Source organism: Pelophylax lessonae (assembly GCF_965119305.1).
Source record: "Pelophylax lessonae genome assembly, chromosome: 6".
Lineage (NCBI taxonomy): Eukaryota > Metazoa > Chordata > Amphibia > Anura > Ranidae > Pelophylax > Pelophylax lessonae.
This window is the reverse complement of record NC_138773.1, coordinates 148306066-148332057: the sequence shown is the minus strand read 5'-3', so window position 1 is coordinate 148332057 and position 25992 is coordinate 148306066. Positions and strand designations below refer to the sequence as shown.

Below are 25992 nucleotides of genomic sequence, written 5' to 3'. Positions count from 1 at the left end.
GTGCTCCCTGTCAGCTCCTGTGTGCACTTGCTGCCTGTGTGTGGGCTGTGAGGGGGGGGCTCTCCTGCTCTGCTGGGTGTCATATGAAGCAGTAAGATTTTAGACATGCTGTGCAGCGATCCACCATTTTTCTGGGGCAAAAGTTATGGTGGCAGGTCCTGTGAGGTACTGCACACGTTTTTGGCGCCAAACGCCGCCATTTTGAGCGGCGATCGATCCCACATGTCAGCGCCATGTTCTCTTTGCCTAGGGTTTTGTCCTCAGCCGAGCGGCCATGTTTGTGTAGCCTTGCAGAGGCTTCATAGGGGCGGTCAGTCTTGCATCACTTCCTTTTCCTCTGGGACAGCGATCGGTGCAGCAGCCTGTGTGAGCTCTCCAGGTTTTATATCTCCTTTTTTCCTGTATTCCTTGCCCAGTTTCTTCTCCCTGTGGGGTTCAGTGGGTGCGGTGGGCAGCGCTCGCCGCGATCTTAAAGGGGCAGTACCCTTTATTAATTATTTTGCTGGGGCATGGATTCTCAGGATTGCAAGTTTCCTCCCACCCTGGTGGGGGGCCAAGGGGCTGCTGCTTCCCCCGAGGGGGCTGATCTGGCCACTATTGTGGCAAACTTAGCTGCTCAGGTGCAGATGCTGGTGGCTGATCGATCCACTAAACGGCCCAGGGTGTCTATTTCCTCTGATTCAGAGGGCGATGGGGCTGCTATGGCTAGAGTGCCCTTCTCAGGGTCTCACTCATCCCTAGACCTTGTGGGGTCTGACGGGGAGGCTGAGGTGGAAGGGGTTGATAATTCTCCCCCTGGCTCGTCTGAAGAGCTTGCACTCATGGATGAGTTGGTTGCTTCTATCAAGCAAAACGCTACATTTGCAGGATGAACCATGTCCTCCTGCTTTGATGTCCTCTTATGGGACGCAGAGAAAACGCAAAACATCGCAGGTTTTTCCTTGCTCTACGGAATTTCAGCACGCGGTTGCTGAACAATGGCGCAATTTAAAAAAACCTTTTGCTGTGCCGAGTAGGTTCAAGCTGCGTTATCCCTTTACACCGGCTACTGATGAGCGTTGGTGTGTACCGCCTCAGGTGGATCACGCGGTGGCGATTTTGAATAAATCAACTGCGATCCCTGCTGAGGATACCCCGGTGTTCCGGGACCCGACGGACAGGAGATTGGAATCTCTAGCCCTTCATGCCTATACGGTTGCTGGTTCTATGCTGAAGCCTATTTTTGCTTCCATTATGGCAGCCCAGGCTATTGCGGATTGGACGCAGGTGCTCAAGCGCACTCTGGTGGCTGACTCTGCCCCGCCGACAACTTTGGCTATGGTGGATCAGATTCATCAGGGTGTCATGTATTTGTGTGATGCGGACTTGGATTTAGTCCCTTTAGCTGCGCGTCTTTCTAGTGTGGCGGTCTTGAACCGTCGCCTGATATGGTTGAAATGTTGGTCGGTTGACCAATCTTCTCGCAAGACTCTGGCAAATTTGCCCTACGCGGGATCCCGCCTTTTTGGCGAATCTTTGGATACTCTGATAAAGGATATTTCTCTATCGCTCATTGACAGACGTAGTCTTCTTGATTCTCAAGAGCTGGGTTATGTTGTCTCCGCAGGAGTAGGACTAGGCAGAAAGACAAAACGTTCTGGCTCCACCTTAGGGGCAGTCCCTGAGGGTATATCCTCCCTCTCTCTGCTACAGGGAATCAGTTTTTTTCTGTCTAGTCAGGAGTAAGGACCTAAGTTCCTTGCTGGGATCTTTTGGTCCTGGCAAGACTTTTTCTTTAAGAAAAAGACATTTTTTAGGTAGTTTTTCTCCAGTGTTTTTTCCTGTGAGATCTTCAAGCAAAGATGCCGGACTGGGCGACACTTGTGGTCACCCCAGCCGGCCTACGAGCGCGCGCAGACCATGGCATTGCGCTTGGTCGGCCGCGACACATTCAAGTAAGTATGCGGGGCCGGGCGACAGGCTGGATGTTGAGATCCAGTGGTCACCCCGGTTTCTGCCTACGAGCGCGTGCAGACCAGAGCTCCGCGCTGGGTCGGCCGCGACGGAGTCCCAGTGGAGGGACTGACCTTGCGAGTTAAAAGTCTCGCTTGGACGCCAAGAACCAGAGAGTCGAGGCGTCCGGAGTGGTCCACAAACCCCCACCCCGGTGGAGAGGGTATTGTGAAGAGAGGGTGCCTGTCGGTTCGGTATGGTGAGTAAACGTTCCCTTTTTTTCCTCGTTATGAGGCAGTATGTATTATGGGCCCCTCCATATATGGTCAGTATATATCTGATACTTACAAGTCCCCCTTGTAATACAGCATGTGTTTGTGGGAAGTGGACTTGGTTTAAGAGCTAACACTCTACCCAGCAGACTGTAACATTACAGCTGACATAGGAGGTATAATCCTACCTTATGTGTAGTATATCTTCTGTAGATCCATATATCGCCTCTTAGCAGAGATGCAGGTGGATGTGCTGGGAAAACGATTTCGGCGGTCCGCCGCCATTTTGCCGTAGACCAAATGCATGTATGTCCTCAGGTCACGCCGGCCGCCATGTTTTTGGAGTCTTATGTCTCTTCTATGGGGGTGGCCATGTTTTGTGAGCCCAGCTACCTCGTGGAGAGCTGGGAACGCCGGAAGGCGTACACAGGGGGCGGAGCCACGTCCTTCTACCCGGGAAAAAGCAAACAGCTCCTTCCAGTCTATGTAAGACAGACGCTGACTGCAGTTGGTTGGAAACTGCACTGCATCGGTTGGTGAGCCTTGGGGGTCCCTCTCTCTCTCTGTGGGATCGAGAAGCAGGTACTCTGAGGGGCGCTATTGCGCTAGGGGGAGACACACAAAAAAAAAAAGTTTTTTTTTGTTTTGCTGGCAAAGGTGTCCTGAATTAACATGGACCCTGCCACTCATGTATCTCCTCCGGATCCCCTCGAGGGGTCTGCGGGATCCTCCAGCACCCCATTGACAATTGAATCATTGTCAGCTATTATGGAAACTTTTGTGTCCCGGGTAGAAGTGGCTTGTCAGGGACAGGGCGCAAGAAAGCGACCCCCGCCTAACCCCATATTATCTGAAACCTCGGATTCAGACTCTGAGCCCATTTCTGCAGTTGCAGGTACTTCATCTGGGATTGGTGTCTCGGGTCCTGTCTCTTCAGACAGTGAGGAGGATGTTTCGGCATCCGCCATAGCCCGAGAGGAAGCGTTGGTAAACGCACTCATTGTATCTGTTCAAGAAACCTTAAGGTTACAGGGTACTCCATCGGAAATAGCTGAAACTGAAATCCCTTTTGGGACTAAAAAACGCATCAAAGTGGCGAAGGTTTTTCCATTGCCCAAATGTTTTGGCAATCCAATCGAAGAAGAATGGCGTCTGCCAAAACGCACTTTTACTATTTCTAAATGCATTGACAGGCGTTATCCGTTTGAGGAAACCCTTATTAAGAAATGGACAGAACCACCTGTGGTGGATTTACCAATTGCTAGATTGAATAAAGCCACGGTTATTCCTTTAGAAGACGCTCCGTCTTTTAAAGATCCAGTGGATCGCAAGATAGAAGCTATGTCTCGCACCATGTTTTCCTTGATTGGATCAGCTTTCAGACCAATAATTGCTATTGGTCTGGTTTCGCAGGCTGTAACTGAATGGACCAAGTGGTTACGCCGGGACTTAGAAGAGGTCCCTCAGGCGGTATCAGATTTGTTGGAACAAATGATACAGGGGTTACAGTTTGTGTGTGATGCGGCGTTAGATGCCACTCCATTATTGGCGCGAGCATCAGTCTCAGCAGTGGTTCTCAGGCGTACACTGTGGCTAAAAGGTTGGTTAGCCGACCAAGGTTCCAAAAAAGCATTGGCTAATATCCCCTTTTCAGGAGAGCGTCTATTTGGAGCCAACTTAGATGAGATCATTAAAGATCTCACGGTGGAAAGAGCACCTTTTTACCGCAAAATTTTAAAGGTAGAGGAACTCGTCAAAGACGAGAGCCTTCTTTTTCTGCTCACAAGAGGTTTTTTCGTCCCGCGGGTGAAAAAACTAAGTCCTCCAAAGCTCCTGCAGGAGGCGTCAGGGGTCGTTGGTCGGGCAAGCAAAAGCCCGCCCCCCCCAGACCTGAAGATAAACCATCCAAAGCCTGAAGGTGCGCCCCCACCCATAACTGGGGTGGGGGGACGTCTTCGCCGGTTCCCGGATCCATGGCTTTCCAGAATCCCGGACAAATGGGTTTGCGAAGTCATAAGGTCAGGGTACAAGATCGAGTTTCGATCTCTCCCACCGGCGCGATTCTTCCCTTCCAATATCCGACTATCCTCAGATCGTTTAGAAGATCTGCGGAGAGCAGTCACAGATTTACTACAACAAGGAGTGGTAGTCCACGTTCCTTGGACAGAACGGTTTCAAGGGTTTTATTCAAACCTATTTACAATACCCAGGAAAGAGGGCAAAGTGCGTCCAATTCTGGACTTAAGAGCACTCAATTCTTTTGTCAACATAAGAAGATTCAGAATGGAGTCCATTCGCACGGTAGCAGCCTTCCTGCATCCAGGGGATGTCCTAGCGTCCATAGACATCAAGGACGCCTATCTTCACATTCCCATTTTCGCAGGACATCAGCGGTTTCTACGCTTTTCCGTAGAAGAGAACCACTATCAGTTTGTGGCGTTACCTTTCGGTCTCGCCACGGCTCCGCGAGTCTTCACAAAGGTGTTGGCCCCAATGTTGGCACTTCTGCGCCAAAGAGGCATATCGATCCTTGGTTACCTAGACGATCTTCTGCTTCATGCAGAGTCTCCTCAGACCTTGCTACAAAACATAGAAATTACTATGATTTCTTTACAGGAATTCGGGTGGCTGGTGAACCAGCAAAAGTCATTTCTGGTTCCCACCCAGAGGCTCAAATATCTGGGTCTAATTCTAGACACAGTCAGGACAAGAGTTTTTCTTCCGGTAGGGAAACTCCGAAAGATTCAATCAGCAGTCCAGTTGTTACTGTCCAACAGCTGGTCTTCCCTTCGGACTTGCATGAGGGTTCTGGGGTTGATGGTGGCTTCGTTCGAAGCAGTCCCATTTGCCCAGTCCCATACCCGAATTCTTCAGCAAGAGATTCTTCTCAGATGGAATCGGAATCCGGAATCCCTGGACAATCAGATCCGATTGAGCAAACAGACCAGAGAGTCTCTGGTCTGGTGGCTTCGGTCTCCGATGCTCAGCCAGGTAAAGTCATTTCTGCCAATATATTGGACGATAGTGACCACGGATGCCAGTCTATCCGGATGGGGAGGAATTCTCGGTCAGTTATCTGTCCAGAGACTTTGGTCCCCGGAAGAATCCAGGTTACCGATAAATGTATTGGAACTGAGAGCGATCAGACTTTGTCTGATTCACTGGACCGAGCAGCTCCAGGGCAGCCCGGTTCGGATCCAGTCGGACAATGCCACGGCCGTGGCTTATGTCAATCACCAGGGGGGCACCAAGAGTGTCCGAGCGGCCAAAGAAGTGGCTTGCATTCTTCGCTGGGCGGAACGATTTGTTCCAGCAATCTCTGCGGTGTTCATTCCGGGGGTGGAGAATTGGCAGGCAGATTATCTCAGCCGTCAGACCCTGGATCAGGGGGAATGGTCCCTCCATCCAGACGTTTTCCACCAGTTGTGCCTACGGTGGGGCACCCCGGATGTGGATCTGTTGGCATCACGATTCAACAGGAAAGTTCAGAGATTCGTGGCTCGCTCCCGCGATCCTCTAGCAGAAACCGCAGATGCACTGATCGCCCCGTGGGGGCAATACCAGCTAATATATGCCTTCCCTCCTCTCGCGTTACTGCCAAGACTTCTTCGCAGGATAGAGGAGGAAGGAATTCCAGTAATCCTGGTAGCTCCGGACTGGCCTCGTCGAGCTTGGTACGCCGACATGGTCAGACTGGTGGCGGACGTCCCGTGGAGACTTCCTCTCGGGGAGGACCTACTGTCTCAGGGACCGATCTTCCATCCTGCTTTACGATCGCTGGCTTTAACGGCCTGCCTATTGAGACCCAGGTGCTGAAGGACAAAGGTTTGTCAGCTTCAGTTATTCCTACTCTAGTTGAAGCAAGGAAAGCGACTTCCAGAAAGATTTATCATCGCACATGGAAGTCCTACATTGCATGGTGTGAACCTTTGGGGTTCCGTCCTCGGTCTTATTCGATTAGTCGAATATTGGCTTTTCTGCAACAAGGGGTTGAGCAGAAACTGGCCTTGAGTACTATCAAGGGTCAGGTCTCAGCATTAGCCATCTTCTTTCAGAAGCCTTTGGCTACTCATTCCTTGGTGCGGAATTTCATCCAGGGGGTGCGACATCTGGCTCCGCCAGTGCACGCGCCGTTACCCCCCTGGGATCTTAATTTAGTGTTGTCGGTTCTTCAGAAGCCTCCCTTTGAAGATATTAGGGAGATTCCTCTACCTACGTTGTCCCAGAAGGTGGCCTTCTTGGTGGCTATTACTTCTGCACGCAGGGTGTCAGAACTGGCCGCATTATCTTGTCATTCCCCATATCTGGTGGTTCATAAAGATAAGGTGGTTCTTCGTCCGAATCCATCCTTCCTACCAAAAGTGGTTTCAGAATTTCATCTAAATGAAGAAATTGTATTACCTTCCCTGTGTCCTAAGCCCAGTCATCCTCGGGAGTTTGCTTTACACTCCTTGGATGTGGTCCGGGCGATCAGGGTATACTTGAAAACGACAGACTCGTTTCGCAAGACGGATTCACTTTTTGTGATCCCAGATGGACCCAAAAAGGGGTTGGCCTGCATCTGCCGCGACCATTTCCAGATGGATCAGACAGACGGTAGTACAGGCTTATTCTATTAAGGGTCGGGAGCCCCCGTTCCCTGTTAAGGCGCACTCCACTCGGGCACTTAGTGCGTCATGGGCCTTTCGCCATCAGGCGTCAGTGGTCCAGGTGTGCAAGGCGGCTACCTGGTCGTCGGTGCATACCTTTACTAAACATTATAAAGTTGATGTAATGGCATCGTCTGATGCCTCGTTTGGCCGCAAGGTTTTGCAGGCCGCAATTTGAGGAGACCAGTGGTCTACCTCGAGGGTTTTTCCGTTGGAAAATGTTTTCTTTAGTCTCATTCTTTGTTTATAATGAGCCTTTAAAACTTCTAGTTTGGCACCGGTTGGGCCTTCTAGATTGGATTTGATTTGTCAATCCCACCCCTCATTTGTGGCACTGCTTCTGGATGTCCCAGCTCTTGAGAATCAAGAAGACTACGTCTGTCAATGAGCGATAGAGAAAAATTGATTTTTGTAAGATCTTACCGTAAAATCCTTTTCTCTTAAGCTCATTGACAGACGTAGTACCCGCCCCTCTATCATTGAGTTGGGTTGGGTTAAATTCTCTGTACTGCTTTAAAACAGAACTGATTCCCTATAGCAGAGAGAGGGAGGATATACCCTCAGGGACTGCCCCTAAGGTGGAGCCAGAACGTTTTGTCTTTCTGCCTAGTCCTACTCCTGCGGAGACAACATAACCCAGCTCTTGAGAATCAAGAAGACTACGTCTGTCAATGAGCTTAAGAGAAAAGGATTTTACGGTAAGATCTTACAAAAATCCATTTTTCTGGGGGTAAGAGCACTCTCTTGCCCCAATCTCACAAGAATAAGTTTGTGGTAAGAATGCTTCGTTTAGGCCCTCTCAGGGGTCCTTTCGTGCCTTTCGGTCGCACTATAAGGGCAAGCCCTTCAAAGGCCAAGGCTCCCAGAAGAAGCCGTGGGCGGGTAAGCAGAAGTCCGGCCAGTCCGGATCCGCTGCCCATAACAATGCGGCCTGAAGGGGCGCCCTCACCCGTTTCTGGGGTGGGGGGACGTTTGCTCGGTTTTCTTCAACCCTGGCTGGACCGCATTCGGGACAGGTGGGTTCAGGAAATCGTTCGATCTGGATACAAGATCGAGTTTCTCTCTCGGCCGGCGGGCAGATTTTTCCCCTCAAACCTTCAGCTGACTCCGGAGCGCTTGCAGGATCTGCACCTGGCGGTGCGGGACCTGCGGGCCCAGGGAGTGGTGGTTCCGGTGCCTTATCGGGACAGATTTCGGGGGTTCTATTCCAATCTGTTCACTGTGCCCAGAAAGGAGGGCAAGGTACGTCCGATTCTGGACTTGAAAGCTCTGAACCGCTTTGTGCGGGTTCGCAAGTTTCGCATGGAATCCCTGCGCTCGGTGGTGGCTGCCCTGGTTCCGGGGGAATTCATGGCCTCCATCGACTTGAAGGATGCGTACCTACACATCCCCTTTTTTGAGGGTCACCAGAGGTACCTTCGATTTGCCATTGCGGAGGATCATTATCAATTCGTGGCGTTACCCTTCGGTCTCGCTTCGGCTCCGCGGGTTTTCACCAAGGTGCTTGCGCCGGTTCTGGCTTTACTGAGAGCCCAGGGCATCTCTGTCTTGGGGTATCTGGACGATATCCTGATTCGGTCCGCGACCAATCAGGGTCTGGTGAACAACCTGTCCATCACGATGCAGACTCTGCAGGAATTCGACTGGACGATAAATTTTCCAAAATCTTCCCTACCTGGGGATGATTCTGGACTCTGTTCAGGCGAAGGTCTTCCTGCCGGAAGACAAGCTTCAGACACTTCAGTGCGAAGTCAGGTCCCTCAGGGACAATCAGTGCTCGTCCCTCCGGACGTGTATGAGGTGTCTGGGATTGATGGTTTCGGCCTTCGAGGCGATTCCCTTCGCCCAGTTTCACACACGGGAGCTTCAGGCGGAGGTTCTGGCCGTGTGGGACGGGCGTCCGCAATCTCTGGATCTGCGGATTTCGTTGAGCCGCCACACCCGAAGGGGTCTTTTGTGGTGGCTCCAGTCCCCGGCGGTGTCGGGGGGCAAGTCCTTTCGTCCCTTGTCCTGGACGGTGATCACCACGGATGCCAGCCTGTCGGGCTGGGGTGGTGTTCTGGGCGTTTTGTCCGCCCAGGGAACTTGGTCGGAGGAGGAATCCTCCCTTCCGATCAACATTTTGGAATTGCGAGCGATAAATCTCTGTCTTCTGCGTTGGACGGACAGGCTTCAGGGCCTGTGATTCACTTGGATAAGGTGGTCTTGCGACCTAACCCATCTTATCTTCCAAAGAGAATTTCTGAATTTCACCTCAATGAGGACATTGTCTTGCCTTCGCTTTGCGCGAAGCCTAAGCCTAAGCATCCGAAGGAGTTGGCTTTACATTCCCTGGATGTTGTTAGGGCGATCAGGGTTTACCTGTCATCGACTGAATCCTTTCGCAAGTCGGATTCTCTCTTTGTCCTTCCTGAGGGACCTCGGAAGGACATGGCGGCGTCGGCTTCTACCATCGCCAAATGGATCAGACAGACCATTGAACAGGCCTATGCCTTGAGGGGGAAGGTTCCTCCCGTGCCTGTGAAGGCGCACTCTACCAGATCTCTGAGTACGTCTTGGGCCTGTCATCATCGGGCTTCTGTGGCCCAGGTGTGTCCGTTCACACCTTCTCCAAATTTTACAACGTGGATGTTCAGGCATCGGCAGATGCTTCTTTTGGCCGTAAAGTCCTTAGTGCGGCGGTGCCTTAGGGTCCCTTATTTGGGCCCTTGGCTGTTGAGGTGTTTTTACCCCTAGGTTACTTGTTTTTTCCTGGGTTGTTGCTCCTGTTGAGCACGTTTTCCTGTTGCCCAGTTGGTTCTCTTACTTTGGTAAGGTTCCTTTCTCTGATGTGGGTATTGCGTTGCTTTAGGCGAGGCTGCTGTTTTCCCACCCCTCATGTCTACACTGCTTTGGGACGTCCCCATTAGTGATGAATATGAAGAGGCGGCGACTGTCGGAGGACGTAAGAGAAAACTGAATTTTTGTAAAATCTTACCTGTAAAATTCCTTTCTCTGAGTCCTCCGACAGTCGCCGCCCCCGCCCCTCTTTTGGGGTTTGTTTGTATACTCTACTGCTATTCTACTGAAACGGAGTTGGTATGCAGGAAGCAAGGAGGTATTGACTGAGGGGACCACCCCCTGGGGTGGGATATGTTAAAAGCTTTGATATTAATATATTCTGTTGCCTAGCACTCCTACGGAGCAAAGGCCAATAACCCCATTAGTGACGAATATGAAGAGGCGGCGACTGTCGGAGGACTCAGAGAAAGGAATTTTACAGGTAAGATTTTACAAAAATTCAGTTTTCCTCCACTACAGTTTTTGCCTTCGCTCCTCCAGTACAGTCCCTGGTGCCCCTGTGGGATCTTAATATGGTACTGATGGTTCTTCAAAATCCGCCCTTTGAAAATATTTGTGAAATTCCTCTGCTTACCTTGTCACAGAAAGTGGCTTTCTTGGTAGCTGTTACTTCTGCACGCAGGGTCTCTGAGCAGGTTGCGTTGTCCTGTCGGTCACCTTACATGGTGGTTCACAGGGACAAAGTGGTGCTACCTCCCTCTGTCCTGACTTCCTAAGGTCGTTTCAGGGTTCCACTTAAATGAAGACGTTGTGTCCTACGCCAAAGCCTCGCCACAATGGTCCCCCTTTCCGGATGGGGACGAGCCTGCGAGCGGATGCCTCGCCGGGACGCGACGACCTGGAATGCCCTGAGTCGCAGCGTACCCCTCGGCTGGCAGCACCCCCACTTCGGGTGGGAGGAGGTCTGCCCAGAGTGGAGCCCACCAGGTCCATGGTATGGTGAGTAGATGTGACCCACCCTCCCCCACCCCCTTGCCCCTGGTGGCCTTGAGGGGATGTGGGCCCTCTCCTAGGGATAATAGGACTTGTACCTCCTAAAAGATCCTCCTGGCCTGCCCGGTACCCGGCTTTTGTGCCTGTCTCCCGTTCCCGCGGGGGGCTATGTGACTGGGGATGCCTGGCGGCCTGATGGGGTAGCATCGTACCTTGTGGATTGCTGGGTCTTGTTGTGGGTCCTGTAGGCCTTCATTGTATTGGTCCCTGGCTGCATGGCTCGCCGTGGGCGCCACCATCTTAAGTGTGAGCAATGTACAGCCTTTTCCCATTCACTTATGAGGCAGCCATTTCCCTGAGCTTCTCATTGTAATGTATTGGCAACCATTTTTGTGTACTCCTCTTTACTGCACTAAGCAGTAAAGAGTGCAGTAAAGGGGAGTACACAAAAACGGTTGCCAGTACAAAAGTTTGAAGGATCTTCGGGAAGCTGTGTAGGATCTCCTGGCTCAAGGGGTGATAGTGCCGGTTCCGCCGCAGGAACACCCTCAGGGTTTCTATTCAAACCACTTCACAGTACCCAGAAAGGAGGGCAAGGTGCGTCCCATCCTGGATCTCAAGGCTCTGAATCGCTTTTTGCGGGTGCAGAAGTTTCGAATAGAGTCCCATAATTCGGTCAGTGGTGGCATCATTGAATCAGGGGGATTTTCTCGCCTCCATCGATAACAAGGATGCGTATCTCCATGTCCCCATATTCGAGGGACATCAAAGACTCCTCCGCTTTGCGGTAGTAGAGGATTCAATTACCCTTTGGTCTCGCCTCTGCTCCCAGAGTCTTTACCAAGGTCCTGGCCCCGGTGCTGGCTTATTACGTCAGCGAGGTATCTCGATTGTGGCATATCTGGACGATCTTCTGTTGCGAGCAGTTTCCCATTCGGATCTGTTGGGCAACATCTCTATTACAGTTCAGACCCTTCAACTATTCGGGTGGATGATCAATTTCAAGAAATCTGCTCGGACGCCATCCGTATGGGTCACTTCTCTGGGGCTGACTCTCGACTCTGCTCTGGCAAGGATCTTTCTTCCCTTAGACAAGCTTCAGAAGCTGCAACGGGTGATCAGGTTGCTGATGGAAACCGATCAGTCCTCCTTGCGGACTTGTACGAGGGCCCTGGGCCTGATGGTGGTGACCACGGACGCCAGCCTGTCGGGCTGTGGTGGAGTGCTGAGGAAACTTTGTGCCCAGTGGACTTGGGCAGCAGAGGAGGAGTCCTTGCCAATCAATGTTCTGGAACTGAGGTCGATCGAGCGCTGTCTGCTTCATTGGACGAGTCGGCTATGCTGCTTTCTGGTTCAGATACAGGCGGACAATGCCACGGCTGTGGCTTACATCAATCATCAGGGGGGCACCAAGAGTGTCTTGGTGGGCCGAGATTCTGGTTTGGGCGGAAGCCAATGTTAAGCTCTTTCCGCAGTACACATTCCGGGTGTGGAGAATTGGCAAGTGGATTACCTGAGTCGTCAGGTGTTTTGGTTCAAGGGGAATGGTCCCTTTATCCAGCGATGTTTCACCTCCTGTGTGCCCGGTGAGGGACCCCGGAGATGGATCTGTTTTCGTCTAGCCTCAACAGGAAGGTTCAGCGGTTTGTGGCCAGGTCTCGGGATCCTCTGGCCGACGCTACAGACGCTCTGGTAGTTCCTTTGAGCCAATATCGCCTGATTTATGCCTTCCCTCTGCTCGTACTCCTGCTGAGGTCTCTTCGCAGGGTGGCGATGGAAGGCATTCCGGTCGTTCTGGTGGCACCAGACTGGCCTCGGCGGTCTTGGTACGCAGATCTGGTAAAAATGGTCGTGGATACTCGATAGTGACTTCCTCTACGGGAAGTTCTGCTGTCTCAAGGACCGATATTCCATCCTGCTTTACCGTCACTGGCTTTACCGGCCTGGCTGTTGAGGGTCTTTCTGACTCGGTGATCCCTACCCTTTTTGAAGTCCAGGAAATCGGCATCTAGGAAGATCTATCATCGTACGTGGATATCGTACGTTTTGATCGTGTGAATCGCTGCAGCTGCACCCTTGCTTCTTTTCTATATCTAGGGTTTTGGTCTTTTTACAAAAAGGGATAGAGCAGCACTTGGCGTTGGGCACTATCAAGGGTCAGGCGTCTGCCTTGGCCATTTACTTCCAAGGCCCGTTGGCTACTAATAGCTTGATTCACACTTTTATTTAAAGCGGTAGTATCCCGCTTTTTGACACTTTTAACTACAGGTAAGCCTATAATAAGGCTTACCTGTAGGTACAATTAATATCTCCTAAACCGGCACGGTTTAGGAGATATTTGCAGTGCTTGCAGCCGCTCACGCGAGCGGCGCATGCGCTCTGAAGGTCCGGGGGGACCTTCAGCTTTCCTTGCCAGGAGCTTGCCGGAAAATCACTCCCGCGCGCATGCACGGATGTCAACATGCCACATGTCAACGTGGCGCCGGCCAATCACAGCGCCGGAGCCGCCGAACTCGGAAGAGACGCCGAGGGATCATGGCAGCGCCCCGCAGCGGTGTGCTGGGGTCCGTGTCGGAGTTTCGTTCTAAGGTAAGTAATACACAATGAGCTAGTATGCATAGTTACATAGTTAGTGAGGTTGAAAAAAGACATCAGTCCATCCAGTTCAACCTATGATGTGTGTGTGTGTGTGTTTGCTTTTAACCGTACATGGTATACCCCTGTATGTTGTGGTCTCTAAGGTGCCCATCTAATAGTTTTTTGAAACTATCAATGCTCCCTGCTGATACGACTGCTTGTGGAAGAGAATTCCACATCCTTACCGCTCTTACAGTGAAGAACCCCTTACGCATTTTAAGGTTAAACCGCCTTTCCTCTAGATTTAGTGAGTGGCCACGTGTCTTATTGTATCTACTTTGTCTGAATAGTTTGTTCCTTATGCTAGGGTCGCCAGTACAGAATTTGTACATTGATATCATATCCCCTCTCAATCGTCTCTTCTCCAGAGTGAATAGGTTCAGTGCTTGTAGTCTTTCCTCATAGCTGATGTCCTCCATTCCCCTAATTATTTTTGTTGCCCTTCTCTGGACTCTTTCCAATTCCAGCACATCCTTCCTGAGGACCGGTGCCCAGAACTGGACAGCATACTCCAGATGTGGCCGGACCAGAGTCTTGTAGAGTGGGAGAATGATCTCTTTATTTCTGGAGTGAATCCCCTTTTTTATGCATCCCAGTATTCTGTTGGCTTTGCTTGCAGCGGCTTGGCATTGCATGCCACTGCCAAGCCTGTTGTCTACCAGTACCCCCAAGTCTTTTTCCATCCTAGACTCACCCAGAGGTTCCCCCCCTAGTGAGTAGCTTGCTTTCTGGTTTCTGGCCCCCAAGTGCATTACTTTACATTTTTCAACATTAAACCTCATCTGCCATGTAGTTGCCCACCCCGTTATTTTGTTCAGGTCCGCTTGTAAGGTTTCCACATCCTGCATAGAAGATATTGGCAAGCTTAGTTTAGTACCATCCGCAAAAATACTGAGATTGTACTAGATATCCCCTCCTCTAGATCATTTATGAATAAATTAAACAGGATTGGTCCCAGGACAGAACCCTGGGGGACCCCACTTTCCACACCCGCCCAATCCGAGTACTCCCCATTAATCATCACCCTCTGGACTCTCCCCTGGAGCCAGTTCTCTATCCAGGTACTCACCTTATGGTCCATACCTACCTTCCTTAGTTTGTACAGTAAGCGTTTGTGGGGAACGGTGTCAAAGGCCTTTGCAAAGTCCAAATACACCACATCCACAGGCTTTCCTTTATCTAGGTGGCAGCTCACTTCATCGTAGAAGGTTAATAGATTGGTTTGGCAAGAACGATTTTTCATGAATCCATGCTTATTACTAATAGTTTTCATTACTAAAGTCTTGTATGTGGTCCCTTAACATCCCCTCCAAAATCTTGCAGACTACAGATGTTAGGCTGACCGGCCTATAGTTACCCGGGATACATCTCGGCCCCTTTTTAAATATTGGTACCACGTTGGCTTTTTTCCAATCAGCTGGCACCATACCCGCCTGTAAACTATCCTTAAAGATCAAGAATAATGGTCTGGCAATCACCTGGCTGAGCTCTTTAAGAACCCTCGGGTGCAAGCCATCCGGTCTCGGTGATTTATTTATGTTGTTTCTCTAGTTTAGTTTTAAGTCTATCTTCTGTTAGCCATGGCGGTATTTCCTGAGGTGTGTTGTTTATTTCGGCCTTACAAGCTAGGTTCGTGTAGCCCCCCGATTCTTTTGTGAAGACTGAAGAGAAGAAATTATTTAACACTTCCGCCTTTTCTCTGTCCTCAGTGGCCATATTTCCTTTGTCATCTTTTGTGGGGCCAATGTGTTCTGGCCTCGTTTTCTTACTGTTTATATACTTAAAGAACTTCTTGGGATTCTTTTTACTCTCCTCCGCTATATGTCTCTCGTGTTCTATTTTAGCCGCCCTGATTTCATTTTTACATTTCTTATCACACTCTTTGTAATGCTTAAATGCTGCCAATGACCCCTCAGTCTTGTATTTTTTGAAGGCCTTTTCTTTAGCACTAATTTGCTTTTTTATGTCAGAGTTTAGCCACCCAGGGTTTAGTTTTGCTCTTTTAAATTTATTTCCCTTTGGAATGCACTGGTCAATCCCCTTGTTAAGTATGCTCTTGAAGCACTCCGATTTTTCCTCCGTGTTCTTTGTTCCAAGGGTTCTATCCCAATTGATATTTTCTACCAGCGAGCGCAGTTTTGGGAATTTGGCTCTTTTGAAATTCAGCGTCCTTATATTACCCCTCTGCTTCCTATTACTGTAATTAATACTGAAACTTATTGACCTATGGTCACTGTTTCCTAAGTTGCCCCGTATTTCTATATCCGTGAGCAGGTCTGTATTGTTGGTAATCAGTAGGTCAAGTACCGCATTGTTTCTCGTCGGTGCATTCACCATCTGACCCATGAAATTGTCCTGCAAAACATTTAGGAACTGCCTAGCCTTGGCTGAGTGTGCGTTTCCTTCTGCCCAGTCTATATCTGGATAATTAAAGTCCCCCATTATAATGACATTTCCCATCCTTGCTGCCAATCCTATCTGTAAAATGAGGTCCGCCTCCCCCTCCTCCCTCTGGTTGGGGGGCCTATAGCATACGCCCAATATTACCTTCCCCACCGTGCCTTACCTTTCAAGCTCTACCCATAGGGATTCTGCCTCATCCTTAGCTCCATTATTATCATCCCTCATATTTACCTGTACACTGTTCTTAATATACAGACATACTCCTCCCCCTTTTTTACCTTCTCTATCTCTGCGATAAAGGGAATACCCCTGAATGGTCGCCAACCAGTCATGAGAGCTGTCAAACCAAGTCTCTGTTATCCCCACAAAATCTAAGTCCTCCTCAAACATCAGTAGCTCCAGCTCTCCCATCTTGTTGGCCAGGCTTCTGGCATTGGTATACAAACCTCTTAATTTTGACCGGTTACATATATCCTCATTTGATGTTTTTAGGCTGCTCTCTTGATTTTTCCCCATACCCACCCTGAGTATAGGAGCTCCGAACACCCTACCGCTAATGCCCCCATTTCTGCCCTCTGAAACTTGCTTTCCACTGGCTAATTCTACATCTGTACCCTCCCCCCATCACCTAGTTTAAAAGCCCCTCTAACCTTTTGGCCATCTTCTCACCCAGTACGGCTGCACCCTCCCCATTTAGGTGCAATCCGTCCCTACCAAAGAGCCAGTGGCCGACTGAGAAGTCGGCCCAGTTCTCCAGGAACCCGAAACCCTCCTTACTACACCAGCTCCTCAGCCACTCGTTAACTTCCCTAATCTCCCGCTGCCTCTCTGGTGTGGCTCGAGGTACAGGTAGTATTTCGGAAAATACTACCTTGGAGGTCCTACTCCTCAACTTAGCGCCTAAGTCCCTGAAATCGTTTAGGACTCTCCATATTCCTCTGCCTATGTCATTGGTACCCACGTGTACCATGACAGCTGGGATGTCATGGGATGAGCGATGCATACTAGCTCATTATGCCTTTGTCTTTTTTTTTTTTTTTGGGTTTACAACCGCTTTAAGGGGGTGTGTCATCTGGCTCCTCTGAGGAGATCCTTGCTACCTCCGTGGGATCTCAATCTGGTGTTGTCTGTTCTTCAAAAGCCTCCCTTTGAGAATATTGGGGAGATTTTTCTGCTTTTCTTGTCGCAGAAGGTTGCCTTCTTAGTGGCTATTGCTTCTGCTCTGAGTATCTGAGTTGGTGGCGCTGTCCTGTCGTTCCCCCTTATTTGGTGGTCCACAGGGATAAAGTGGTCCAACAGACCTTTCTCCCTAAAGTGGTGTCGGATTTTCACCTTAATGAAGACATTGTGTTGCCTTCCTTATGGCCTAAGCATCCCAAGGAAATTGCCTTGCACTCCTTGGATGTGGTCTGGGCAATAAGAGTTTTTTCCGAGGGTTACTGAGTCCTTTAGAAAATCAGACTCTTTGTTCTTACGGACGGTCTTCGCAAAGGTTTGGCTGTGTCTGCTGCGACCATTTTGAGATGGATCAGGCAGACGCTTGTTCAGGCTTATTCCATCAAGGGTCAGGTTCCTCCTTTTCCTGTGAAGGCGCATTCTACTAGAACGATGAGTGCCTCTTGGGCTTTTCACCATTAGGCCTCTGTTGTACAAGTTTGTAAGGCAGTGACTTGGTCATCTGTGCATACTTTTACTAAATTCTACTAGGTAGATTTGTTGGCATTTTCGGATACCTCTTTTGGCCGCAAGGTTTTGCAGGCTGCTGTTTCATAAGAGAATGTTTTTGTTTCTCTTAGGGGTCTTTTTTCTGGATGAGCTCCTTTTGTTTGGTTGAGCTTCATGTTACCCAGTTGGCTAAGTTTACCCTTTTGGATTTTCACGTTACTTTCTGGTTGCGTTCTTTCCACCCCTCATGCCTACACTGCTTTGGGACGTCCCATTCAGCTGATGATTAGGCTGCGTCTGTCGATGGGCGATAGAGAAAATACAATTTTTGTAAGATCTTACCGTAAAATCTTTTTCTCTGAAGTCCATTGACTGACGCAGCATCCTCCCCTCTAATTTTGGAATTTGTTTTTATCTTCACTGCTTGCAACTAAACTGGTTTGCTGAGCTGAGTGTGGGTGGGTTATGCCTGCTAGGACAGCCCCGTGGGCTTGTACATGTACATTTTTTACTGCCTAGATTACTCCTGCAGGGGGCAGCATAACCTATTCAGCTGATGAAGATGAGGTTGTGTCTGTCGATTTTTGATTTCAGAGAAAAAGATTTTACGGTAAGATCTTACAAAAATAATTTTTTTTGCGATGCGGCACTGCATTACTTTAATGCGAAATTGTGCAACGATGTACCTAAATAAAATTGATGTCCTTTTTTTTCCTACAAATAAAGCTTTCTTTTGGTGGTATTTGATCGTGGTATTTGATCACCTGTGCGTTTTTTTTTTTTTTCTTGTTTGCGTTCTAAACAAAAAAAATGACAATTCTGAAAAAAAAAACTATATTTCTCTTACGTCCTCTGACAGTCGCGGCCTGTTCAGTTAGCCTTCACTAGTGGGTAATGGCGCCCTCTGCAGGAGCAAGCTAGGCAGTTTTAAATGTTAATAAAAAACTTTCTACACTTAGGCACACCTCCAGGGGGCCGTCCCTTAGCCATTACCCTGATCCAGTTATCACTGTCCTTCAGTTTTATGCTGCCTAGCATCAGGAGTGTTTTTTTCTTTGAAAATAGCTTTTTTATTTTCACTCACTATCGCTAAATAGTCAGGGAATTCCTGGAGGACTACAAGCGTCAGCAGAACTGGGAGTACATGGTGGCTTCTGTGGTATCCCTTTCCTGGCCGTGTGGTGCGGCCCCTTTCCTCCCTGCCCCTGTTGATGGTGCTCTGCGGTGTATACTGCCATGACTGGGGGACGGGGGAGGGCTTCCTACATCCCGGGGTTGCTCTTTGGGGATCCCTGTGGGGGTCGGCATGTGTATTTTTTGCCGTAGTTGATGCTGCCCGCACTGCCGCCATTTTGAGTGTGGGCAGGATGTTTGGGCCTCCTTGTGTGGGCAGCAGCCATTTTAGCTCATTCTGGCACCGGTTTGGGCGCCATCTTGGATGAGCCTAGTAAGGGCGGTGGCCATTTTCCCAGTGCTTCCTCTCATTGAATCTCGGTCAGGCACCATTTTTCTGTGGCTCCGGGCGGGCATAGGCCTCTAGTGTGTGAGGTCACTTCTTTCTCTCTCTCTCTCTCTCTCTCTCTCTCTCTCTCTCTCTCTCACTGCAGCAGCGTGGAGTGGAGAGTACACTGGGACCCTGTGGGGGGATTTTATCCGTTTTTCTTGTTTTTTTCTGAAATCTCTGTTTCTTCTGGTACCTGTAGCTACCTGTAGCTGTTTCTGAGGGTCTCCACTAGCGGTGCAGTTTTGCGATAGGGGTCCGCGGGAACCGCCGATTTAAAGGGCCAGCGCTCCAAAAAAAATTTTATTGCAAAAATGGAGTCCCAGGAGAGTAAATTCCCCACAGACCTGGTTGATGCTTCAGGGGCCCCTGAATCCTCTTCAATGGCCTTATTATCTGTTGCTCTTGCGACTTTGGCGTCCAAGGTGGATCTTCTGATGTCTGAACGCACTTCTCAAAAACAGCCTATGCCCTCCTAGTCCTCTGACTCAGAGCCTGATTTGGTTGCCACGGACAACGTCCCCCCAGAGGGGTCCCTGTCCTCACTTTCCGAGGGGGAGGAGGAGGAGTCTTCCTCCTCGGTGGCGCGGGAATGCGCAGTAATGGATGCACTTATTAGTTCCATTAAGGAGACTTTGAGTCTTGACGATGAGCCATCTCGGTCAAGTAAGGGGATCAAATGACCCAGACTGGAATGTACCTGTATGACTCAGCCTTAGACGAGGCTCCGTTAGTCGCACCGCTGTCTGCGGTTGTGGTCGCGGTCCGCCGCATTATTTGGCTGAAAAGCTGGTCGGCTGACCACACTTCCAAAAAGACTGCGTCTGATGTCCCTTATGTGGGGAGTCGTCTTTTTGGGGACACTCTGGATGAGTTGATCAAGGGGCTTACGGGGGTAAAAGTACCCTTTTGCCCCAAGCCTCTAAGGGAAAATCCACCTGCGCTAGGCGGGGCCCTTCTGTTAAAGCTCATCATGGGTCCTTTCGTGCCTTCGGGGCACAGGATAAAGGAAGACTTCAGGTGGTCACAAGAAGCTGTGGTCGTAAAGGCCAGTCGGGCCGGTTCGGCAGCCCAGTCCACCTCTTCCTGAAGGGAAGCCCTCACCCGTTTCAGGGGTTGGGGGGACATCTGCGTTGTTTTCAGGAACCCTGGTTATTCAGGAAAGGTGGGTTCACAAACTGATTCCTTCAGTTACCGGTTTGTGGCGTTGCCCTTTGGTCTCGCTTCGGCTCCCAGGGTGTTAACCAAGGTTTTGGCTCCAGTGCTGACTTTACTGCGTTTAAAGGGGATTGCAGTTCTCAGTTATCTGGACGACCTCCTGTTAAGGTTGAGCTCGTGTGCAACTTTGACGAGCGATCTGTCAGTCACGGTTCAGACGCTCCAGGAGTTCGGGTGGACCATCAACTTTTAGCAGTCGGCTCTGCTTCCTTCGGTTCGCCTCCAGTACCTGGGGATGGTCCTGGACTCCGCTCAGGCTTTCTCCTGGAGGACAAACTCCGGACCCTGAGGGACGAGATCAAGTCCCTCAGGGACAATGACCTGTCCTCTCTGTGGGCCTGTATGTGGTCCCTGGGTCTGATGGTTTCGGTTTTTGAAGCCATCCCATTTGCTCAATTTCACATGAGAACACTGCAAGCAGAGATCTTTGCCAGGTGGGACAGAAGACCTCAGTCGTTGGACAGGAGGATTTCTCTGAGCCACCTCGCAAGATCAGATCTTTTGGGGTGGCTCCTGTCACCAACTCTGACACAAGGCAAGTCCTTCCGGCCTCTGCTGTGGACAATGCTCACCACGGATGCCAGCCTATCGGGCTGGGGTGGAGTTCTGGGCACGCTTTGTGCCCAGGGGACGTGGTCGACGGAGGAGGCCTCCTTACCGATAAACATATTGGAGCTCCGAGCAATCAAACTCTGCCTGTTCCGTTGGTCAACTCGGTTTCAGGGTTGCCCGGTTCGGGTACAGATGGACAACGCCACGGCGGTGGCTTACATCAATCACCAAGGAGGCAACAAGAGTGCCGGGGCGGCCAAGGAAGTGGCCGAGATCCTATCTTGGGCCGAGACGCATGTTCCGGCGATTTTGGCAGTTCACATTACAGGTGTGGAGAACTGGCAGGCGGATCTGAGTCGCCGGACCTGGACCAGGGGGAATGATCCCTGCATCCGGAGGTGTTTCGCCTCCTGTGTGCCCGGTGGGGGTCTCCGGACGTTGACCTGTTCGCGTCCCATCTCAACAAAAAGGTGGGAAGATTCGTGGCCAGAACTCGCGATCCTCTGGCGGACGCCATGGACACGTTAGTGGTGCCTTGGCACCGGTATCGGGTGATTTATGCCTTCCCTCCGATTCAACTGTTATTCAGGTTCCTCCGCAGGTTTGAGTCGGAACAGCTGCCGATCATTCTGGTAGCCCCAGACTGGCTGCCTCGGTCTTGGTATGCAGACATCGTGCAGATGGTCGTCGAGCCTCCCTGGCGGCTTCCACTGAGAGACGATCTTCTGTCTCAAGGGCTGATCTTCCATCCTGCTTTACAGTCTCTGGCTTTGACGGCGTGGCTGTTGAAAGCCAAGTCTTGAGAGACAAGGGTCTCCCGAATGCTGTCATTCCTACCTTATTGAAGGCTCGGAAAGCTACCTCTAGAAAAATGTATCATCGCATCTGAAAGTCATATATTGCCTGGTGTGAGTCGCAAGGGTTTCATCCCCGCTCCTTTTCGGTGGTGAGGATTTTGGCCTTCCTGCAGGAAGGTTTGGATCAGCGTTTGGCACTGACCACGATTCTCTTCCACCGTCCCTTGGTGACAAATTCCTTGATTCGCACCTTTATCCAAGGGGTGCGGCATCTGGCTCCCCCGAGGAAGGCTCCTTTACCTCCTTGGGACCTGAATTTGGTGTTATCCGTTTTAAAACGGCCTCCCTTTGAGAACATCGGAGACATTCCTCTGCCTGTGTTGTCCCAGAAAGTTGCCTTTCTAGTGGCTATCGCATCTGCTTGCAGGGTGTCTGAATTGGCAGCTCTGTCTTGCCATTCGCCTTATCTGGTGGTTCATAGGGATAAAGTGGTTCTGCAACCCAATCAGTCTTTTCTCCCCAAGGTGGTGTCGACTTTCCACCTCAATGAAGATATAGTGTTGCCTTCGCTTTGTGCGTAGCCCAAGCATCCCAAGGAATTTGTCTTGCATTCCTTGGATGTGGTCCGGGCAGTCAGGGTTTACCTATCTGCAACAGAGTCTTTTAGGAAGTCTGATTCCCTGTTTGTCCTTCCTGAGGGACCTCGGTAGGGTTCTGCTGCGTCCGCGGCAACCATTTATTTTTTTTCAAAATAATTTTTGTTGGGTTTTCAAAAAATACAATGCAGGTAGTAATCATGCAATAAGCAATATGCCATTTACATTTGAACATGTCAACATAGTGGTTTGGGTTGAACTAGGAGAACCAATAGTCATAACAATCGAATCAAAAAATACGTTAGCTATGCGATTATGAAAATCTTTTTTGAAAAACAAAACAAGTGCCTACTATACCCCCTCTGTAATAGTAAGTGTGGGAGATGGGGAGATATCAAATTCTATGTGTCCTCCATTTTGTATGTCTCTACCCCATTTTGTATGCATTAATGTCTTATAAGCTGTGTGTTTGTGTGTGTATGTGACCTTAGTTACACAAGATATGAAAAGTGCCTACGTACCATGGAAAATTTCTGCAGTTCGCGATAAGGCTGTGTCAGGTGATTCTAGTCACACGAGATATATGTCCTATATGGTATTATTCCCCAAGGTGACCTTTTGTCTCCTGAAGCTGTTTAACCAATAAGAACGTAACAAGTGCCCTATACCTATGATTATATGCCTTTATCTTTACTATATAAGCCGCAACGAGCCTATAATAAACTGAGAGCTTGGTTTCACTATACATCTGTCTCCGTCTGTGTTATTTCCAGAAACCAGCCTCCCAGGCCTGCCAGACACAAAACGAGCAAAGGAGCCATAGGTGGTCCGGGACTACCATTGAGACCAGGGGTCTCAGATACTAACAGTAAGTAAATGGTTGTTCTTTGACATGCACGGCCTCCATGGAGCACCCAAATGGGGGTAAGCGGCAACCATTTCTAAGTGGATCAGACAAACGGTTGTTCAGGCCTATTCTATCAGGGGTCAGGTTCTGCCTTTCCCTGTAAAGGCTCATTCTACTAGAGCTGTCAGTGCCTCTTGGGCTTTTCGCCATCAGGCTTCTGTGGCTCAGGTGTGCAATGCGGCGACCTGGTCGTCTGTGCACATTTTCACAAAATTGATGTGATGGCATCCTCGGATGCTTCCTTTGGCCGCAAGGTTTTGAGTGCGGCGGTTGTTGAAGAGACTGTTTTTTTTTTTTTTTTTGGTCTCTTCCTGGGGTGTTTTTTGTTCTGGGTTAGCGCCTGTTTGAGCTTTGTTGGCTCAGTTGTTTTTTCTGGCCTGGTTGATACGTTACCGGTTGATACGGTAGGTTGCGTCTTCCCAACCCTAACACCTGCACTGCTTTGGGACATCCCACTAGTGACGGCTAACTGAACGGGCGGCGACTGTCAGAGGACGTAAGAGAAAATAGAATTTTTGTAAGAACATACCGTAAAATTATTTTTTCGGAGTCCTCTGACAGTCGCCGCCCCTCTGGTTCTTGGATCTTGGGGTTATTGCCTTCCGGTACTGCTTGCTACAAACTGAAGGACAGGGGTAACTGGATCAGGATAATGGCTAAGGGATGGCCCCCTGGAGGTGTGCCTAAGTGTAGAAAGTTTTTTATTAACATTTAAAACTGCCTAGCTTGCTCCTGCAAAGGGCGCCATTACCCACCAGTGAAGGCTAACTGAACAGGCGGCGACTGTACAGTAAGTTCTTACAAAAACTCTCTTTTTTCGCTTTCTGCTAAATAACATTCCAAAAAATAAATAAATAAAATGTAAAAATCTGTTTTTTTCATCCTTATAGGCTGTCACGGACCCTACTCTTTCTTTTGTCTTCCCTGCACCCCCAGGACTTTGCCATTTCCCCAGCATGGGATTTTACTCCCCCCTGACCACTCACTCCATTGCCTGATCCCCCCCCCTCCCCCCTTGTGCTGTCCTCCCCTCCCCTCCCCAGCCAGGTGCCTGTAAGTCTGCTTCTCCGCCTTCATGCTAACTGTGGACAATAAACACATTCCTTGTGTGGGCTCCAGTAGAGGGGAGCGGGGCTGGTTGCTGGGGCAACTGGACGCCAGGCTGGGAGTTGCCTGGCCCACCTGCTGGGACACAAGTCCTAAGATATTTAGCACAGTGAGTCTCTCTCCTGTGTGTTGTTCGTTTTTGCTGTTTGGAAGACTGTGTGTCCCTGGGCTGCAGCCAGAGAACACAGAATCCCCTATTGGTTCCTGTGGGCCTCTTCAATCCTACAGCCAGCCTGGAGTTTGGAATTACCTTGTCTTTTTCTACAATCTGGAGTGTGGATTAACCCTGGACCTGCCTGCTGGTGAGTGGAGTAACCCTGGGCCTACCAGAACTCTGCCTGGACTTTGTCACTTCATTGTTTGCCCTGATCCATGTGTGGCCCAATCCCTCGCTGGCCAGGACTTTGCCCGTTCTATCGGGAGCCCCTGTTACGGACTACCCCTGTTATCTGGAACTCTGTCCTACCCACATTGGGTATTACCCTGGGCACCTTAGTTTGGTCCCTTTCTTTGTGAGCCTACCCGCTACCGTTCAAAAAAAGGCTTTGTTGGCACTCCTGCTCTCCGTGTGCGTTCTGTCTTACCTACACTTCCGTCACATAGGCCCACTTTGTATTCTGCTACATATTTTTAGTTAAAAAAAAAAAAAAATTCCAATAAGCGTATTTTGATTGGTTTGTTCAAAAGTTATCACGTCTACAAACTAGGGGAAAGAATTGTCATTTTTTCTTTACCAGTAATGGCGGCGATCTGTGATTTTTAGCGGGACTGCGACATTGCAGGGGACAGATCGGACCCCTAACTGACATTTTTGACAGTAATCACTGCTAACAGTATGCACTGTTACTGTAATAATGACACTGGCAGAGAAGAGGTTAACTTAGGGGTGATCAAAGGGTTAAGTGTGAGCCTAGGAGAGTGTTTTCTAACTGTATGGGGGAGGGACTTTTGAAATGAACACAGAGACCTGTGATCCTATATAGGAAGAATACAGGCACTCTGTGATCATTTCAAAGAGAACAACAGTCTGCTGTGTTTACAACAGCAGACTGTCGTTCTCTCTCAGCAGGGAACGATCGCTGGTGCCTGGCGGCAATCTGTGCCGCCGGTCTCCTAGATCGGTATCCCCGCTGCCTAGTGGGGGCAGGCGCGCGCTCACCCCCAGGAGCGCTCCCGCGAACCGCCGTACAGGTACAGCAATTCACGCAGCCGAGCCAGCCTGCCGCAGTATATATGTGGCAGGCAGTCAGCAAGCCGTTAAGAAGGGCTTTTCCCTCTTGAAGGGTGTTTTTTTTCTTTAAATATTTTTTTTCAGATGCGGCTCCTGTGACCCGGTTAAGGCACCCGTGTCCTGGTTAGGGCTCTTATATTTAGCCTTGGGTTATTCTCCCCACCCCTATTTTTTTTTTTTTTGTCACTTCTTTTGGACGTCCCAGTAGTTATGATTTATGGTGCACTGTGTCCGGCGATGAACGAAAGAGAAAAGGGGATTTATGTACTTACCCATAAAAATCCATTTCTCTGGGTTCATCAACAGACACAGCACCCACCCGTCTATGGAGTTTTGATACTTCTAAAACTGTTTGCTACTAAACTGATTACCTAGAGCATAGAGGGGGCTTATATACCAGCTGAGGACAACACATGGGCAATGGACAGGAGGCAATATAACAGAGTAGTTATGATTCATGGAGCTCTGTGTCTGTCGATGAACTTGAGAGAAATTGATTTTACGGTAAGTACTAAAATCCCATTTGTTTTTTTGTTTTTTGTTTTTTTCTGTCTTTTTTTTTTAATGCAACCTGTAAAAGGACCCCGCATTTGAGCTGATATTGGCCTCATGCAGTTCCTGTACAGTAGAGCTGGAATATGAGATGAAGAGGCAGTACAAGAAGTGGATCAGTTCATGTGCAAACAAGAGGCATGCTGATAAGAAGGGAAAGTAAAATAATAGATGGATGAGCTTATCATTGTGCTGTTTC

General features: G+C 49.6%; 2 protein-coding genes across 4 annotated transcripts in view; one reads left to right on the top strand and one right to left on the bottom strand.

Annotated features, from left to right (window-relative positions):
- The window catches only part of EMP2 (epithelial membrane protein 2), a 594685-nt gene that overhangs the window by 303333 nt on the left and 265360 nt on the right, over positions 1-25992 (bottom strand). The gene's annotated exons all lie outside the window — the stretch shown is intronic.
- Positions 1-25992, top strand: part of ATF7IP2 (activating transcription factor 7 interacting protein 2) — a 564057-nt gene that overhangs the window by 497219 nt on the left and 40846 nt on the right. The window lies entirely within an intron of this gene.